This window comes from Cebus imitator, unplaced genomic scaffold (assembly GCF_001604975.1).
Source record: "Cebus imitator isolate Cc_AM_T3 unplaced genomic scaffold, Cebus_imitator-1.0 Scaffold100, whole genome shotgun sequence".
Lineage (NCBI taxonomy): Eukaryota > Metazoa > Chordata > Mammalia > Primates > Cebidae > Cebus > Cebus imitator.
In genome coordinates this window covers 2,330,003-2,350,900 of record NW_016107415.1, presented here as the reverse complement: position 1 = coordinate 2,350,900, position 20,898 = coordinate 2,330,003, and the positions used below count along the sequence as shown (strand labels likewise).

Below are 20,898 nucleotides of genomic sequence, written 5' to 3'. Positions count from 1 at the left end.
TAATTAAATTAGCAGGTATATAAATGCAAAACCATAGCATTTGATTACTTCTGAAGTTTGGCAACAAAGTCTATTGCTCATGTCTGAGGACAAAGTGTCTATGTTTTCAACACTTTTATTCAAAGTAAGAATTAAGAACTTAAACTGTCTGGCATTTTAATTCTTATAAATTGATTTGCTGCACATGAGAGAAATGAAAGAATAAATCAAGAAACATATGTAAGTCATTTATTCTTCCCCTCAAGCAATATATATATATATATATATATATGAGCATATCTATTTACTAATAAATAAAAACTAGTGGTGGTATTTCCCTTACAAAAGAATTTCTTTAAATCATAACTTCTCTAGTGGTTACAATTACAAAATGAGATTTTAGCAATCCATCTATTATATAAAGCTAAGCATAATTGATATCTTCTTTCCTCCCTTCCATCAAATTTTATCTAATTTGGGCTTTGCAAAAAGGTAAGAAAGAATATAAATTATTCATATGAAGCACAACATTTTTATAAGTGTTAAAATTCTAAAACCCATTTCTGCCTTCCTACTCTAGTAAACTAATTCGCCAACAAACTCCCTATCCTTAGTGTTCTGTGCTCAAACTGCCCCATTAGAAACAAAACACACTAAACTGAACCTTCTCTTTGTGTTTCCCTCTCACTTGCCTTTCAGCATATCTAAGTCTGCTAAACAACTTTAGGAACATATAACATCTAATTTCTCTTTTCACACTGACTCTTCAATGCTATCAGATTTCTGAGATGACCGCTTGACTGAAGCTACTCTGGCAAAGATCAAGTGAGATCCACTTCTTACTTAACAAATACAGTGGCCTCTAGTGGCATCTCTTCAGTCTTTTACCTCCCTGATCTGTGAACAACATCTGATGATCACCTTTCCCGCCTGAACACAAGGGAAACTTGGGAAACTCTACCTTCACACCTTAAAAGAAGTTAAGGGAAAAAAAAAAGTCAACCAATGAGGCACTTGCCTCCCCCTTCTCCACCCTTCACTATTCAGATTTTGCACATACCAACAGTGTGAAAACTAGAAATGGTTTGTCAGTAAAAAAATATGTTTTCTTTTTATTGATCAACTATTTTGTATGGAAAGTAACAATAAAACATCTTTGTTTTGCTGGAGAAGTGAGGCATCCTGTTAACAAGAGACATGACTTTTTTTTGTTTCTCTTTTACTGAAAGCATATTTTGCACAAACCACTAAACCCACAAGGGTTACAGTTTAGTTGAGCAAGCTTCATTTTTAAAATGTTATCCAGGCCAATAATCGATTTGTATAGCAAGGTAAAGGATGTAGCTGGAAGGAGAATTCTGCTGGCTTAAATATCAGAAATCAGGATGAAGAGAAACTAAAGCCAATCTCCCACCACAGAAAGGCTTCAGAACAGATCACAAAGTGGTCATGGGGTCATTGTTTGGCTGCTGGTCTGACCAGCTTTCAGTCTCTTCTCATCACCAGCAGGGCTCCAGTGGCGCCTCAGACCAAGCTGCACAACTGCTACAATTTTAGAGCTACCAAGGAGCTGCAATCCTAGTCCACCGAGGAGCTTCCCGGTTCAGGCTTTATCATTTCTTGAGTCATTTCTTACCCTTCCTTTCTCTTGTTGACTGTCATAACCCAAAGACCTCATGGCTGAAAGCAGTAAACAGATGTAAGATTTGATCTTACAACTGCCTCTCTTTGTTTCTGTATGTTTGGCTAAAAATTCAAGCCAAAAGCTAAAAGAGTACAATTTTTCTTTTCCAAGTGTTTTTTCCTTTTTCATTTTGCTGACTTTGTTGTCTTAAATACCACCGTAGGATTCCTCTCTCTTTCCCATTAAATTTTTTTTCATTATTTGTCACTTAAGCAGTGGTATTCCTGAGGATGCAGGCCCCATATTTATAATGCTTTATGCAACCCGTACGGCATTTCATCTACTTTCACAGCTATAACTATCGCCTCCTGTTTCACTCTAAAATTCCTAATTTGAATACTAACAGCTCCGGAGTCCAGACCTGATTGATAAGTGTCTACTGAAGACTTGCATCTAGAAGTCCTGTAAGCTTTTCATATTTTACATCATTAAAACTAAACATCAGCTAAGTCTGAAATTAATGTTTCGCACAAGAAGACGTGATAATGTTCAGTTAACTTTGTCTTTGCCTTTGTCCTGAATCTCACATTCAGATGGTTCCTAAGTCTTCGACACTTCTATAATAATCAGTTCTGTTGTCTTCATCCCTATCACCTCCACATGCCTCATCTCTCCTCCTAACCACTCTGGCAACTGCACGATTTGTTGAGCCTTAAATTTACATTGACATTCCTACCTCCACGCTTTCCCCTCAACCTGGAATGCTATTTCCTAATTTATCTTTACAGGAAACTCTTACATGTTCTTTAAGTTCCTATTGAAATGAGGATCTTCTAGACCTTTGTCTAATTCTGCTTTACTTTAGATACTCATCCATCACTGCTATCTATAACTTCCAATATACCTCTACACCATGTCATATTCTTCAGCTATTTGTTTATGGGTCACATTTTCCCGCTATATACCATTAGATGTCTTGGGGTAGACACCATCTCTTACTTATCCTGGTATCACAAATAGAGTACCTCTAAGACAGGCAATTAAGAAATGTCTTTTCAGCTATATTATGGCTGGATATAAACATAATAATTAAATGTCATAATGTTCATTTTGTGATTGTATGAACATAGTACAATTGTACTCTACAATGTAAATTGGCTTGAAGTTCAACTCTAGTGAAAAAAATATACCATTTAATATTATGACAAGGAGTAACTTGTACATTCCAAATGGAAAAACAAAACCAAAAATAATTATTTGTCTTATAAGCATAATTCATATGCAACATTTATCATTTTAAAGTGTACAATTCAGTGGATGTTTTGTAGTATATGCACAAACAGTATGTGCAACCACCACCACTATCTAATTCCAGAATTTGCATCATATCAAAAAGAAAACTCCCAGTCTGGGTAACACAGCAAGACCCCGTCTCTACAAAATAATAATAATAATCAGCCAAACATGGTGGCATACACCTATAATCCCAGCTACTGGGGAGCCAAGTGGAGAGGATCGTGTGTACCTAAAAGTTTGAGCTGCAGTAAGCTATGATTGCACCACTGCACTTAACCTGGGCAACAGAGTGAGACTGTTTCCACGTCTCCAAAGAGAAAAAAAAAGGAAAAGGAAAAATGTGAACCCATTAGCATTCATTCCTCATTCCTCCCTTCTCCCAATCCCTGACAACCACTAGTCTACTTTTTGTCTAAGCAGATTGGCAAATTCTGGACATTTTATGTAAATTCAATCATATAATATGTGACATTTTGTGTCTGGCTTCTTTCACTTAACATAATGTCTTCAAGGTTATCCATGTTTCACGTGTATCAGTATTTATTCCTATTTATGGCAGAATATTATTCCATTGTATAAATATACCTTATTTTGTGTGTTCATTCTTCAATTAATAGATGTCATATTTTTCCACTTTATGGCTTCAATAAATAATGCTGCTAGGGATACAAAATGTACAGAGTCTCGTGTGGACATTTTTTTGATGCTCTTCAATACATACCTAAGAATAAAATTGTTGGATCATAAGAAAATTCTATATTTAACTTTTTGGGGAACTAGCAAATTGTTTTCCAAATTAGATGCATCTTTCATATTCCCTTTTAAATTTACGCTGACATTCCTACCTTAATATATAAGAATTCCAATTTCCCCACATTGTTTACCAATATTTGTTCTTAATGTTTTTTTTATTAGAACCAGCCTAGTAGGTGTGAATTCATATTTCATTGTGGTTTTGATATGCATTCACTTGATGATGCTGAGCATCTCTTCATGTGCTTATTTGCCATTTGTATCTCTTCTTTGGAGAAATGTCTATTCTAGTCCTTTGCCCATTTTTAAATTTAGGTATTCATTTTATTATTAATTTGCAATAGTTCTTTATATATTTTGAAGAAAGGATTCTTATTGATATGATTTGTAAACATGTTCTTCCATTCTTGGGTTGTCTTTTTATTTTCCTGATGGGACCCTTTGATGCATAAAAGTTTTTAATTTTGATGAAGTTCTATTTACATTATTTTTCTTTTATTGCTTGTGCTTTGGGTGTCATATCTACAAATCTACTCCCTAATCCAAGAAACCAATGCCTAATCCAAGGTCATTAAGATTCACACCTACGTTTTCTTCCAAGAGTTTTACAGTTAGCTCTCATATTTAGGTCTATAATGCATATTGAAGTCTATCATCAATTTTTTTTTATATGGGGGGAGATAGTGGTCCAAATTCATCTTTTTCATGTATATGTTTATTCAGTTGTCCATTTGTTTAAAAAACTATTCTTTCCCTCATTAAATTGTCTTGTCACCCTTGTTGAAAAATCAATTAATCATAAATATGTGAGTGTATTTCTGAATGCCCAATTCTATTCCAATGATCTAGATGCCTATGCTTATGTTAATACCACTTAGTCTTGATTATTATACTTCAGCAGTAAGTTTTGAAATTAAGATGTGTGTCTTCCAACTTTGTTCATCTTTTTAAAGATTGTTTTAGAGTATTCTTACTTTATAAATGAATTTCAGAATGAGCACAGCAATTTCTGCACAAAAAAAGAAAAAAATGGAAGCTGGGATTTTCACAGCAATAGCATTGAATCTCCAGCTCAGTTTGCCTTATTAACAACAGTAAGATTTTTTATGTCTTCTCTAAATTCTTGTCATGTCATTTTGTAGCCTTTAGTATCTTCACTAAGTATTTGCATTTTCTTGAGTGAAAGGCAAATAGTAACAGTATAGATTGTTTTATAACTATAATAAAGTATGAAAAATAAAAATTATACAAAGTTAGCATTTTACTAGTTGAAACATTTTATGATGCCACTTACTTCTAATTTTGATATAAAATACTGTAAATTCATACTCAAAAAAGAGCATTTATTTCATATGGTATTAACTTGCCTTGGTGAAGAACAACTCTGCAATTGTAAGATAAAGTGAGCAACAATAAAATGTAATACACCTGGATTTAAGACTTCAGCTATTCATAACAGCAACAGCAAACAAAAAATTCTTTCCAAAGGCAAGCAGTCATCAAGAAAATTTCATCAAATAAACAGAAGCATCTCAAATTATTCAATCAAAGTAGAATGGAAAACAGCTATATGTTGTTAACTGATAGTTTTATTCAAACTTATCATATTGGTATTATTCTAACTCATCTTTACGGTGTTAATTCTTTAAGAAAAGACAGTTAACTGAATTTTTAAACTAGATTCAGCACTAATAAAAGTCTCTTGCAGTTCCATGAACCATGACTTACACTTGCTACTAATTTCACATACATAGTCAATACTCTACAAAGCAAAATGCCTGTTTTCAACAGTAAAAATTGTTTCATCTATTTACACTAACTTATTAGGTTGCTACAAAAGTAATTGCGGTTTTGCCATTACTTTTACTAACATAATGTAATAATGTACTGTAAAAGCAATCTTGCCATTATTTTTAATGTCAAAAACCGCAATTACTTTTGCACCAACATAATACTAAGGATCACAGGGTTTTATGAAGATGGGTTCATTAATGATAAATCAATACTGCTATGTATTTATAAAGACTAGACCAGATGAATGAACAATTACAATTCATGGCAATTAGCCCATTTTCTCAATTTGCATAATCAGTGAAAGGTTTTCATTCAAAATAATCATTTCCCTGATTTAAAAAGTCATGAAAATACTACCCAGGTTAAGTTTCCTCTCAAGTTTGAATAAGAAGATCTTACTGCCAAAAAATAAAATTCTGGGTAAGAACTGGAGACTGTAAAACCTTCTTAGTGGTGCTGTACTGGCTACTGTATCAATACTGACACATTTATAAAAAACAATGCTGGAATGAAGATCCTGTATTAGTACAACAGCTTCAATATACAAATGATGGCAAAATATTTTTAAAAATCAGATATCCAAAGAATAAAGTCACTTAGATAAAGAAGTTTAATATCACAGGCATTAGCATAATCAAACATGTTGTCACCACCATGAGATAATTATTCACTCAATGTGAAAAGACATGGCCCCTGACTTTGAATGGCATACAAAAAAAAAATCACCATGAATTACGGAGAAACATCCACAAAAGTGCCAAGTAAATTTCTGGAAGTAAGAATATGAAGCTCATGTACCCACTATGCTTACTCCAAAGGGAAAGATCACAAATATACTGATATCGGCATAAGTATACTTAGGTTACCATGGAAAAGACAGATCTTGAGAACAATTTTAAAAACAAAAAAGGTGTACTTGGACCTCAGTATAAACAGTGTATTTACAATCTGAATAGTGTCTCATTCACACCAAATCTAAGGTAGAAGAAAAAATGTATTTAAAATTAGAAGACACTAAAAGAAAAAGGTATTATATTTTATCATTTTCATTTAAATAAGACTTGCAAGTATGTGAGTGTGTGTGTGTGCATATTTAAACTATGAACTCTTATCTTAAGATATAAAAGAGGTATATAAATTGATAAGAAAAACACAAGAGTACATTTTTGAACCAATAAAGTATTTCAACAAGGTGACAGGAGACAAAACCAAAAATAAAAATCAAAAAGAATAATTTCTACATCAGCAATAACCTATTAGGAAATATTAAAGAATAAAATCCCTTCCCCAACAGTAATAAAAACTCATAATAACACAAAATGAGAAATGTTTCCTTCTATAAAGAAGGCTATTTATGTTACTGAAGGACACAAAAATACTTGAATAAATAAAGAGACATGCCAATGGAAAGATTATGAATTTAGAGTTGTCACTTCACCCTCAAAATTCCCTTAAATTAAATACAATACTAACTAAAATACAGTGTTGTTTTAAAATTGGCAACCTGATAATCATATTCATCTGAAAAAAAAAAAGATGTAAAAATAGAGATAAAACTTTGGCAAAAAGCCATCACCTACTAGAAATCACAATAGTAGTTTTAATAGTGTGTTATTAATTAAGTAATAACAACAAAATTCTTTGTACCCAGAGAATATAATTAAGTCCTTAAATGAAAATAAGATAAATAACTCATGCAAAAATAAACTAGAAAAAAAAGCATATACTCATCACAGCTAAAGGCAAAACATTAGGCCATTAGAAAACAAATGGAAAGATAACCTCTAGAAATCTGTGAAACAAATTTATATAAAAAAGAAGTATTCTTCTGACCTATTCATTGGTAAACTTTTACAAGTTTAAAATTATCATGTATTGGCAAAAAGGTAAAGAAATATGCACTTTCATATTGTTGGTGGAAGGCAAATGGGTACGAACAATTGGAAGAGCAATTTGCCACTATTAAAATTTAAAATGCACACACCTTATGACCCAACAATTACATTTATAAGTTTACCTTTGAAAAATGCATTAGTCCATATAGACAATAAACCTGTATAAGGATGCTCATCTTAGCACTGTTTGAAATATAATAGCACAAACAAACTGAATGTACATGGAAATGAGGTTTAAATAAACCATGGTACAACCACACCATAAAACAACAGGCAGCAGTTAAAACAATAGTGTATACCGTTTTGTACCAGGGTGGAGATATCTCTAAACTATATGTAAAGGGAAAATAGAGTATAGAACATCGTGTTGCCATTTAAGAAATATATACATATATATGTACAGCTACACAGACCTTGACCTCTATTTCTTTGAAGCAGTCTCCTGGAGCCCCCAAAATCAATCCTTTGCCCATGACACGGCCCATACTGAAGGCAGATCAACCCAGACATTTTATCTCTGTACACAGCCAAAGATGTAATACTTAAATTCCAAAAATTGCAATGTTACACAAAAACTAATGTAAAGGAATAATTTTTATTATGGCGGGAAACGTTTAGATATATTTACAAACATATACATACCTATGCTCTCAGCTGTGCTTAAAAACTCCCTTACTATATGATAAACTCAGATGAACTCTTGGGGGAAAAAGAAATTCACTAAATGTTCACTGAATAGTTGGACTGCAGTGATTTTTATTTTCCAGATTCTTTTTCTTGTTATTTTCTAGATGTTCTACAATGGGCATTTATTACTGTAAGTGCAAAAGACAAAACATGTTCTTTTTGAAACAATGTATCTTCTGTTATTGAATTCTTAAGATACCTCTGTATAGATAATGCCAAAATATTTCTCTACTCCCAGCCTCTCCCTTTCACTCTAGTCTCACTTTTCAGCTACCTACTGAGCAGTTATCAGTGTCCTAGCTTTAGTTTTCTCGAATGTGATTTCTCCACCTCTCCCACTGCTGTGCTCATTGATCCCATCTCCCTGCCAGGTCAGCCCTGTCCCAGTTCCCAGACCAAGACAGGACTGATTTAAAAGTACCAATACAAGGTCATCCCTCCTCCATATTCTTATTCCCATCCATTGCTGTAACAAACTTTCTGATGCTGTGTCAGCCTGGATTTTTGACCCAGGCCGCTGTGGAGTCAGTAACACACTACAGGACACACTCTATCATTCTGTCTGGTATTAAACTGTTCAGGTACTCATCTTACAGCCCCTACTAGACTATCAACTTATGAAATAAGGCACTGTATCTTACTCATGTATGGCTCCAGGACTGTGCCCTGCCCCCCAACAAAACAGTGGTTTCCGTAACTTACAGGAAAGCATTTGATGAATGGCTGTTATATTTGACCAGAAATATACTCAGAGTGAGTTCAGACTTAGTTTGATCAACAAACATTTATGAAGGAATGGGCCTAGCAATGAAAACAGGAGAATACTAGAAAAATGGAAGATGCAGCTCTGATCTTTGAGATAGAATCTAGAGTGGTTGAGAACACCTTTAAAAAAAAAAAAGTAGAAAATAATTACTGTTTTGGCTTCTGCCTTAACAAGCAAAACATGAAAATCTTCTTGCCTGAGGTCCTGATTTCACAGATGGGCAAACTGCAATCGAATTTGCCTGCCTGGATTCCAGACTACTGCCAGCACTGACTTTTGCTTCCTGTCCCAACTCCATGGGCCCCAATGTGCTTGGCTTTGCTTGTCACTATTTGTATGCTTGCCCATTTTAAATTGTTCCCTTGGATCCAGACTCCCTCCCTCTCCAGTTCATGCTGTGGGCTAGGATCTAAATTTTCTCCTTCTTGTCCTACATTGCCCTCTGTCACCTGTTTCTTCAAACACACTCCCACAATTAAAAGTTGTGACTACAATCTCAGCTTTTTGCTTCAACCTCTTTGAACGCTGAGAACAAGGCAGACCTCTAAATCAAATTCTAATAAACACTGCTTCTTGCTTACCCAACAATCATTTACCCCTTCCATATTAACAGAATTGCCACTCTGTTCATCAATCCCCTAACCTCCTCCACTCAGTGAATGCTAATCCCATATGTAGTCCCAGCTGGTAAATGGTGATTTAGTCTAAGCCTGTCATACGTGGTATTCCCATTCCCCTTGCCATTGAATAGATTGGGAATGTCCATGGGATTCAGTGTTGGCCAGTGAGATAAGAGAGAAGTCTGCAGGAGGGGTTTTGGCAAAAACCTCCCCATTCTGCAGGAAGAGACACTGCTGCTGCATGACGGTGTGCTAGGAACTAAAGAAGTGATCATGGCACTGGCTGAGGAAGCAGTCAACACACAAACCGGGCACAGACAAGAGAAATGTAAAAGTAGAAACAAAGTCCAGGTCTCCCATCTTCTGCATTTCTTGTCACTTTTAGAAATCTTTCCCAATGTATTCCCCTTCCTCTGCTGCCAGGTAACGTATATTAAATAGCACACCTTAAAATTAGATATATATATGTATATATATCAGCATCTTTGTTTTGTATCTCAAAGGAGTAGCTTTAGGAATTTGACAGGTATTTTGGTTGTTTTTAGTTTGAAGCTAGTATGAGTAAGCTGTTATTAATTTTCAGGTGAAAGTCCTTGTACATATGTTTTTATTTCACCTGGGAGTGGAATTTCTGGATCGTATGTTAAGAGTATTTTTAACATTAAGAGAAACTGCCAAATTTGTTTCCCAAAGTATTGCATTCCCACCAGCAATGCATGAGCATCACAGTTGTTTCACATCCTCTCCAAAACTTGGTATTGCCAGTCTTTACAATCTAGTCATTTTAGTGTTTGTCTAGTGGCATCACACTGTCGTTTTTAAATTTAATTATTTTGGTGAATTATAGAGTTAAACACCCTTTCATGTGCTCATAGGGTATCCATATATTTTGTGTGAAATATGACTTCACATATTTTGTTCATTTTTTAAATGGATTGCCTGTCTTCTTATTGAGTTGCAAGAGTTCTATATATAGTCTAGATAAAGTCCTTTGTCAAATATGTAGAGAGAGATATGTAGTTCTAACAAATCTTTTGTCTTTTGAAGAGCAAAAGTTTTTTCTTTAACTTTGATAAATTCTAATACATCTTTTCTTTTAAATTTTATGGTTAGTGCTTCTTAGGTCCTAAGGGATCTTTGCCTACCCAAAATCACAGATTATCTTCTATACTGTTTTCTAGAAGTTTATATACTCAAAATCATAGATCAGTCCCATAAACATTATTCTCAATGAGAAAAGGAATATAAAAATGAGTACATATTCTGTCATTCAACCTATATCAATTTCTAGAATAGGAAAAGTGAATCTATAGGACAGAAAGCAGATCAGTCAGAAGAGAAGAGAAGTTTTTATGGTAAAAAAAATTTTCTGTATCTTGATGGCAGTGATGGTTACACAGGTGTGTTTGTCAATCCACAACAAAGTATTCACTTGAAATGGGTACACTTTATTGTATAAAACATATGTCCAAAATTTCATTAAAATAATTTTAATGGGAATTTGGAGCTGTATTGGTAGGAAGACTGGTGACCGCCAGGTCCTCTGAAACAGAACTTGGGGATAAGCAGGGCTTTACTATGCCTGAGGCAGAAATACTAACCTTAAAATATATATAACTTCTTAAACAAACATTACCTCATTCTAAATGCATAAATGCCAGATAATCTTTCACAAACATTGGGATGATTGAAGCAAGCCAACCACACACTGGGAGACTCCCTAAATAGTTGTAGCAACTGACTTGAACCTTCAATGTAGGAAGAACTTCCAAAATGAAAGAGAGGGAAGGATGGAGAGACAAAAGACAGGTTTCTTAGTCCCTTGCAGTTTGTCCAGGACTGTGAAGCTAAATTTGCAATTTTATTGGGAAAGGGAAAGCATATGTCATAAAAGGTGAAGTTTTTTTTTTTTTCTTATGCAGCCAAAGTTTATGTTTCAAAAGAAAAATAAAACAGAACACAATGAAAATAAATCATTTTACCTTGAAATTTTAAGGAAAATTCACATGTATAATTATAAAATTTTATAGCTAGATATTTACATATCATCTAGTCTAAGTCACATAAAAGACAGATAAATAAGTAAGGGTTAGAGAGTTTGAGCCTAATATTCAGTCACATAACTAATTAATTAGTGGGTTGAAAACCTGGGGAGGAATTCAAGTTTCCTTGGTTCAATGTGCTTATGAAATTATAATCTCTAGCTCAATGCTCTACACAAAGCAGGTATTTTCAAAAAATACCTGTTGAATGAATTCATGCTACGCAATATAATAAACAAAAATATATGGAAAGCGTAAGTGCAGTAGAGAGATGAATTTAGATACAGATTTGTTTTTCCCCAAGACTTTATTATTTTTTGTTTGTTTTTGAGACAGAGTCTCGTGCTGTCACCCAGGCTAAAGTGCAGTGGTGTGATCTCAGCTCACTGCAGCCTTCGCCTCCAGGGTTCAAGAGATTCTCCTGCCTCAGCCACCTGTGACACTGGGATTACAGTCGCCAGACGCCACACCCAACTAATTTTTGTATTTTTAGTAGAGATGGGGTTTCCCCATGTTGGCCAGGCTGGTCTTAAACTTCTGGCCTCAGGTGATTTGCCTGCCTAGGCCTCCCAAAGTGCTGGGATTAAAAGCATGAGCCAATGTGCCCAGCCTTACCCAAGAAATTTGAGTATTGTATACACTTCTTTACTCTACTTCTGTAAATTAGGAAAAAAAAACATATTTTATGAAATTACTCTGGCAATTATCAATGCCTGAAGAAACAGAATAAAGTGGTAAACTCTAAAGAATTATAAGATACCCTTTCCTAGAAACAAGTGAGTACAAGTAGCTCTTTCTAAATTAGTTAAGAGACATTACTACTTCCTCACTGAAAGATGGATTGATGATATTTAACAACTGCTTCAAGCCCTATGAATTTAAGTTAAACTTGAAAGACTAAATTTTCCCCAAATGCTTACAAATTAATCATGATAACATCAGTTATCTGGTGATTTCTGGAGTCCTTGTAGTTTCTGAGTGGGTTGTGGAAGAACAATTGACATAGCTCCATCAAGAGTCCATGACTTTAGTTCCAAAATATCAAGGGGCCATAAAAAAAAGATATTGGATTTACTGCAGATATATAATGAACAACCTAAACTCAATTTACACAATATGAACATCTCAGAAGCTTTCTATTAATTTTCTATTATGCCTCTGTAGCCCTTGAGACCATATAAAATTCAAGGACTTTTTTTTATCTCTATCACTGTGGCACGTCCACTCATTTAATGTAGGAACACTGTAGCAAGTTAGGATCTTATTTAATGTATCTCCATCTCAATGTGTCCCATAAATGTCTTACTTGGCTTCCCCAAAACTGCCCAGCAAACAAAATAGTTAGATGTCTCAAAGTAGCAAGATACTAAAAAAAAATCAACATATGATTTACATTAGTTTTTTTATCCCTGCTCTAGTTTTAAAAACGATTCATTGAAATGTATATATAAAGCCTACTTTAAAACAATGAAAACATATATTATAGTAGACATCACAGCAAAAATATAGAAAACATCTAATTGAACAGATAGTTATGTATCCTTCAGCTCAAAAGAGAAAATAAAATTAATTCATTCTGTCTCATCCTTACTCCACCTCCCTCCCTGTTAGGTCACCACCTTCATGTATGGGGAACATATCTGCTTTTTTCACTCCAGTGAATGCAAGTTTTCCTAATACCTGAAATATAATAGTCTAATAGTCGTGTGCACAGATAGGGCCTATAAATAAAAAGAAAAATAAAATCACTTTCAATAGTTAAGCCCTATAAAATTAATTTCTGTAAAGTCAGACAATCACTATGTTTTGTATAATGTGTTACAAGTAATAATTTCAAAGAGGAATAGGATACAAATTTATGGTTGAGCTAGAATTCAGCTCTGATATAAAAATTCACTTATAAGAAAAATAAAAATGTCAAAAGTTACATTTGTCAAAAATCTCCAGTAGTCTAACATAAAGCTGACTAGTAGTAACACATCTGAAAATGTTTTATTTAGATCTGCTGAATTTTTAAAACATCAATTAAGAAGGATCTCCAAACAGAAAATAAAACTACTACAGTCTATGGTTTGTTAGTTTTTAGAAGTATATTCATATTAGCTTTTAGAAACATATTTATGTTTATGACTAATACATCTTAAGATAATATTCAAGAGGAGAATTTTGCATATTATTAGAACTACGAAACAGAAATACATGAGAAATATTTTACTACTTGGGAAGAAATAATGAAATCATGTTTATTAAAATGGGTTAAACATGGGCATAATAAATACTGACACTTCAAAGTTGAGGGCAAAATTTTCTGGAAATCCATTTTTGAATAAAAGAATTCCATTCATATCACTTATGCTGTTGGATAAACATTTTGTGGATAAATGTTCACAATAGTTTATGAACCTCAACTAAAAACAAACGTGTGCCAACAGATGTTGCCAGTGAGCACTTGCCACTCCACATGGAGCGTATATTTAACCTGTTCCACGCCAGTTCCCTGCTAGACTTTCTGTTCCATCACCCATTAGCCTCACAGCCACAAAACTGAAAGAGCATCATCCATTTAGAATTTGTTAATAATCTTAGACACCAAGGAAAGGGGCTTTTGTAATTAGGAAAAGTCAACCATGAAGTAAAAAAATAAGCCCCTGGAAATACAATTATCCTAACAAGTACTGGCTTCATATAGGTCAAAGTAAAATAATCTTGGTTATATACTCTAAGATATAGTCCTGGAATATTCATGGGGTAAGGAAAAACAAGAGAGAGTTATAAGAACCATAATATTAAATCTTTATTGTTCAGCAAAGGTCAAGTTTTCCCTCTGCCTTGAAGTTAGAAGAAAAGACTTAAGACCGTTCTGGGTCCTCACTATCATGCCGACCATGGAATTCATGTCTTGGGATGGGGCTTTAGGTGAGACAAAGAACTGAAACTAGCTCCATGGGTAGCTGAACCTTCTACATAATGAAATGGATCCCATACTAGAAGTTGTCTTAACCGAGTGACAGTATAATTACACTGACTGTGTCTACTCTGCCTTTTAATACACACACCTGTACACCAAATCTTCCAGTAAATAGTCTCCCTGATGTTCTTCAAACACACCATGCCTTTTCCTCCCTCCCTGCTTTTGTTCCAACTGTGGTGCCCACCCTGCAGGAAATCTTTCCCAGGAATCTCTGTCCAAGCTTCAGTGCTAATACTGAATATATTTTCCCAGTTACACAGACACCTATCTTCTTCACAATTCCTCTAATACTTACTTGCTCTTCTGCCTTTCTGGTACATAATCATATCCAGTCTTGGAATGCATTCAAACCATTTATCCTAATTATAATAATGTTTACTTAATATATGTTTGCTTTTGCCAAGTACTGTGCTAAAGACAATTAACCTTTAAAGCAAGCCCATGAATCAGACTTCCCTACAATTTTCATTTTATAGATAAAAAAATTGATTTAAATTGTATGTAGGACACAAGGCTCCTAAGAACTAGAGCCTGTAATCACATCTAAAGCTCTCTCCAAAGATCTTGTTCTTTGCCACTGTGAAATAGAACCTCATAAAAATGCCTGTTCTCAACTAGACTGTAGGCTGAGGTCAAAGAGAGTCTTTTACTTCTTTGAAATTTCTTGGAGTACCTCACACTACTCAGCATAGGGTTGGGCAGGTGTTAAGAGCTCTGAGGGAGGGAGGCATAGAGGATGTATCTAGAATATGTTTTACAGGGGTCCTAAGATGTTCTATTAGCTCTTTATTGTATCATGTATTTTTGAAGATCCAGTCAACTAAAGGCAGAAGCCTCTAGGATTGAAATTCTTCAGAGGAAGCCAGTCTTTATCTGCAAACTGGATTACAGTCAAGGAGGCAAGCTGCTTTTGAAAGACACTAGTTGCTCTTCTAATATGCACATTTCATTAATTTTAATCATCTCTCTGAAATCTTTTGCTGTAAACAAAATGTTATTTTATTCTATTGTTCTTTAATAACTTCGTATGTTTTGTTTCTATTCAGTGGACTAATGTTTACAAAGAAGACAAAAGAAAAGTACCTGTTTTTCTATACTAAGCACAGTGTCAAAAACTGGGGCATACACCCACATCACTCTGCAGAAAAACTGCAACAAAGAAAGAGCAAAGCTGGTGGAAGGGCTGCCACTTCCCCACATTCGCAACTGAGAAGCCCCACAAAGAAATAATTGCAGAGATACCGGGAAGGGAAAAGTCTTTTGAAAGGAATTTGAACAAAACTAACTTATTGTGCTCATATATAATTAACATGACAGTCTTTCACTTGTTTCATGGTATTGCAGGAAAAGGAAAACACTCCAATCTACAAGTTCACTATTAAGTAATACAAGCATTCCAATACACACAGGTTGACTGCAATCTGCTTCAGGATGTTGGTAACACTGGTAATTCAACCAAGCTTTAGCTACACGGCTGAAGAGTCAGCCAAGCCATTAATGGAATTGCATTCCTACCATGGGGAGTTGAAGGAGTCCATCATTCCTAACGTTACACACTTCCCCAGCACTGACTCAGGTGATTAACTATCAGCTCTTCATCAGATCAGCACTCAATCACTTAAGAAGGCAATTCTCTTCATCTCAGCTCCTGCTTTACATTCCCATAAAATGCAAAAGTGCATATTGCACTACTGTCATATAATAATTTTAATGAAAAGAAAAAAAATCAATAATGTGTTCCATAGCATAGTTTCTCACCAGCAACTTAAACGAATCCACCATTAATTTTGGTCCCTCACATATACACCTTAAACATAAAACACAGCTATTCTAAATATATTAAGGTTTTCTGGTCTGTTTTTTTTTTTCTAGGCGAATATAAATAGGACAAATATAGGCTTCAAAATATCAATTTTTGATTTATAGTTACACTGCTGGACCCTTCTGAGATGATAAATATACTAAACATTCTGAGGTATGGCTGTTCCACCATGTATAAATAAAGTTTACAGCAGCAATACTTACAGAAAGAATTGTCAAATTGCCAGTAATGTGTATAATATAGCGGGTTAGAGTGCAAGCTAAAGAGAGCAAGGCAAATTATAGTGTTCTGTGAAAATAAGTGATGCAAAACCAACAGCGATTTTAAATTATTAACAATGGTTCTAAAGCTAATTCAACTTTTCCATTGGTGTAAACCACAAACAGAATCACACAGTATGTTTCTCTTCGAACATCTTCGGGGTTCCTATGAGGTAGGTGAAAATGGGTAAGGGTCTCTGTTAAAGGATATAATGCTAATACCATGTAAATGGTATATCTACAAGCCTGTGGAGTATAACCTCATTTCTCCAAAACTGTCCAACCATTATCCTACTTGAGAAGTTAACCCATGATGAACAAAAGTACATCTCTTCTACCCTTCTGCTCCCTATTTTCCAAAACCTTTCTGCCTTGGTATTTTGTATGCTGAGCAAAACAATCCATAAATAATGCTGCGGTACACAGGCATTAAAGTTTAGAGAGTTTCTGCCTTTGAAGTAGGTAGTGACAAGACCAAGGACACACAGGTTCAATTCCAAGCCAAATATGAGGCGGGTGGTTTGAAAATGTCAATCCAAAGAGGCCTAGGGGAAAAGAACACAAGCTTCCACTGCCATCTCCCTTTCTCTCCCCTCCCCTTTTTCTCTCTTGTTCCTTTCCTCTCTTCTCCTCTTTCGTTGTGGCTTCTCACGGAGACAATCAAAGCAGGGAAAGCTGGATTTTAAATTGGTGAAACACACGCTGGGAATATGTAATTCCCAGGCGAAAAAAAGAAACTGCTGAAGAGGGGTATGGGGGCTGTTGGCAACATGTCCAAGTGACAGCCCTCCCCACCCCCACCCTAATACAGCACAAATCCATAGATTCTTCCTCGATCATCTTCTCCCTCCAGTTCCCAGTACTCTACCCAACTTGACCCCTCATCCTAAAAATTTAGGGACCTGCAGGACACCCGCTGTTTAAGAGTGTGTCTCTCAGCATAAGAGCCCAATTTTCTGGAACCCCTGAATCCGGACAGTTGTAGCAGGCAAGGGATGCTCCCACCCACCCACCGGGAAGAGGTTAGAAAGGGGGAAAAAGAGATGGAGACAAGAGGGAAGGGATGGAGAGCTGTTCTCTAGGGCGAGCGGCTGCAAGGAAGACGGGGAAGAAAGAAAGGGTGGGAAGGAAGTGGGGCTGGGAGAGAGGAAGAAAGGGATGAAAGAAAGGCTGGAAGGGAGAAAGGAGGGGAGAGGAGAGAGGGATGTTGGGAAGGATGAGGGAGGGAGGGTTGGGGAGCGGGGAGGGGGGAGGACGGAGAGGATGGGAGGGAGGTGGGGAGGGAGGGAGGCAGGCAAGGATGGAGGATGCTCTGCCCGGGACTCACCTCTGTGGGTCGGTGGGAGTTTCTCGCCTCCTCCTTTTTCTCGCCGGTTCGCAGCAGCTGGAGTGGCAATCACAGAAGGGACTGGAGAGGCGGCGGCAGGGACAAGGGCAGCAGCTGCTGCAGCCGCCTCTGGCCGAGGTGCGGTGCCGCCTGCTCTGCCCGCCCGCCCGGGTCTCCGCCTCACTCGGGGCTGGAAGCGAAGCCGCTCCCCCCTCCCCCCGCCCGCCCCGCGTCCTGCCCAAGCGCGAGCGGCAGCGGCCCGGATCGCCGCTAGGGGAGGCAGCCAGTGCGCATGCGCGGCCGCTTGCTTGCACGCGCGCCCCCACGGTCCCCGTGGCTCCGCGGCGCCTGGAAAGGCACGGGGCAGCGCGGGGGGAGTGGCGCGGGCACGCGCGGCCCGGGGAGCGCCCGAAAGGGCGGGGCGGGGCGGAGCTCCGGAGGCGCGGCCAGCTGGGCGCCGCAGGTGGGGGGAGGGGACGGCGGCAAAGGGCCACTGCCGTAGGGCGCAGGTGCCGTGTCCATGACAACCGCGTTACCCTGCGGGCGGCGACCAGGAGCTGAATCGCCGGAGTCGCGAGGCCCCGGGAGAGGGACTGGGTGCGGGAGCGGGCAGGATAGGGACGAGGGGAGGGGGCTATAAGGTTGCCGCGTCGTAGGAAAGGAGGGCGGGCCCCGCAAGGGTCCGACACGTGGAGGAGGAGGGCAGGGCCAGAGTGCAGCAGAGGTAGTGAATGCCGCCGAAGGGAGGTTGGTTAGGATCTGGAGTCCCGAGGGGAGAGGAGGGGAGATTTGGACTTTAAAAGAACCTAGAAGAGGATGGAATTGTTAAAACAAATGGAGTATTTGCTCATTTAATAAGCCTTTGTTGAATATGTTTTCCGTGGAATGCATTGTGATTCTTTTCTTGATTCAAAGGATCTTACTGAGCCTTTAGTTTGTACCAGACACTGTACTTAGGCATTTTGAGATATCCAGAAAAGTTCCTCCTCTCACAGGTTATACTCTAGTTGGGGAACGTACATAGCTGGGGCAGGGAGTGTTTGCACCGCCAGCCACTGGCGCTGGAGCTTGATAGTGCTGGAATGCAACTGTTACAGAGGCGATAACAGTGAAAAAGGTACACAGCTACATCAAATGAGAAACATAAGTTACAGTCATCTTTGTTCTGCCACAGTGCCGAATGACAATTTTGTTTTGTTTTAAATCAAGAGAGAAAAAAAAAAAAAAAAAGAAAGAAAATCTATGGAAGTTTGGTATGACACAACCGACCCTGTGTTCACAACACGCTACCTGTCTGATACCCTAGTCCACCAGCGTCAGTGCGTGTGTTCATGCCAACACTTGGACGGCTCTATGTGACTTAGTGCATGCATTTTAAAAATTCTCCTTACTCAATGGCTATGCTAGCTATTTTTCCATCCCCACTTTTGTTACCAAGTTGGCGTCTGCAATTGTTTGAAAATTATGTCAAACCCAAGTATCTTTTATTCTCTCCAGGGAATGACTGGAAAGGGATACCTCTGTTCATGCCGCTATCTTTCTCTCCCAGCACTTTTTTGACTTTATTTTTTCTTGTCCCCATCACTTTACCAATTTAAAAATTCCAGGAAAAAGGCAACAGTAGTGACCGGACATTGACTTATGAGGAATCTAAGCACGCAAGCATGCTTCAGGACCACGGACAGTGACACCGCCTGCTCTCACCACCAAGCATTTTCCTTAGACTGCCTATAGAAACAGGAGAAACACGCTAAAGGTACATGATGTGCTTCATGAAGCAAGCACCAAGTTCCAAATGACTTGTGCCAAAAGATGTAAGGAGTGGAAAAAGAAAAGGGCACACTATGTCCTGCAGTAGGTAGTAAGGAGGTAGGCCTTCAGCTAAATTTTGAAGAATGAGTAAGATTTACGGAGGCATCACAAGTCCCTGCTGTGGTAAGATGTATATAGCTTAGCCAGCGAAGTACTGAAATAAAAAGAGATACTCCATAAAGTATCATTCCGGAGAAAGAAGACACCTCTGAATTTGAATGGTCCAAGAATGTGGAAAGAGTAAAGTCATCCCAGTCAAATGATGTAGGGCATGCACGCAAAAATGGACATTTTTGTAATTATTGTGATTTTTTCATACCCTGGTCAGGCTGGAGGGAATAAACTAAAAGATACAGGCCAAAGAGTGGCCAGACAAATTCATCTCTTGAAGTTCCAAGAATTCACGTATAGTTTGTTGTATTGTTGTTATTAGGCTTACGTTTATATTTATTTGTTTTAATTACAATTAAATAATGTAGACCAAACAAGAAAATAATAATGTAAACCAAGTACTGTCTAGTCAAAATGAGATTTGCCTCTTTTTTTGTTTTGCAGTGACTTTCAAAACTATAAAATATTATTGAGAGACATTTAAAAGGCATTTGTAAAATATTTATAAGCTTTTAGTCCATGCAATTGCATTAAATTAGAGTTAATAAAAGAAATAACAGCATAAAAGCAATCTTTGATTTCTCAGACTCTTGGTCTCCCTCACTTCTCCTTCAAAATACATCAAACTGTGGTCTGCCAATCAGATAGTGGTAAGAAATTACACAGGCAATACATTTCAGTCACCAGCAGGCAAATGGCAGTGGAGATTTTTATTCCCTGCTGCCAAGGAATTTACCAACTCTTTTATGTTTTGAATAAAGAGGAACCCTCGACCCTGTCTATCCTATGGAAAATTCAAATTAAATATTACTTTAGCCATATTTATTTCCCTCTGATAACAGTCTAAAATGGCTATCACTGAATGCTAAAATGCTATCATTTTATTTGTCCCCATTCTAAAGTAAGGGGATTTTTTAACCCTTATTTCTTTCCTTTTGAGTCTGCTTGTTAATCTGTTTTTTTTTTATTTTCTTGATTTAAGTGTTGTCTTTCATTTCAATGACACAAACATATACAGCGTTCAGAAAAACAAGCAATTTTCTTCTTTCCCTCACTTATATTAAAAATTTATGCCAACATAAATAACAAACAAAAAGAGCATTGTTAAGTGTATGGCATTGTGTTCAAATGAAGAAAAT

At 37.0% G+C, this 20,898-nt stretch overlaps 1 protein-coding gene across 4 annotated transcripts in view; it reads right to left on the bottom strand.

Annotated features, from left to right (window-relative positions):
* The window catches only part of CTNNA2 (catenin alpha 2), a 1,139,443-nt gene extending 1,121,339 nt beyond the window's left edge, over positions 1-18,104 (bottom strand). For all 4 annotated transcript variants that reach the window (XM_037741389.1, XM_017536690.1, XM_017536691.1 and 1 more), the window contains exon 1: positions 17,837-18,104. The gene's annotated coding sequence lies outside the window, so the exon portion shown is untranslated. The remainder of the gene's footprint in view (positions 1-17,836) is intronic.
* Positions 18,105-20,898: the final 2,794 nt, after the last annotated feature.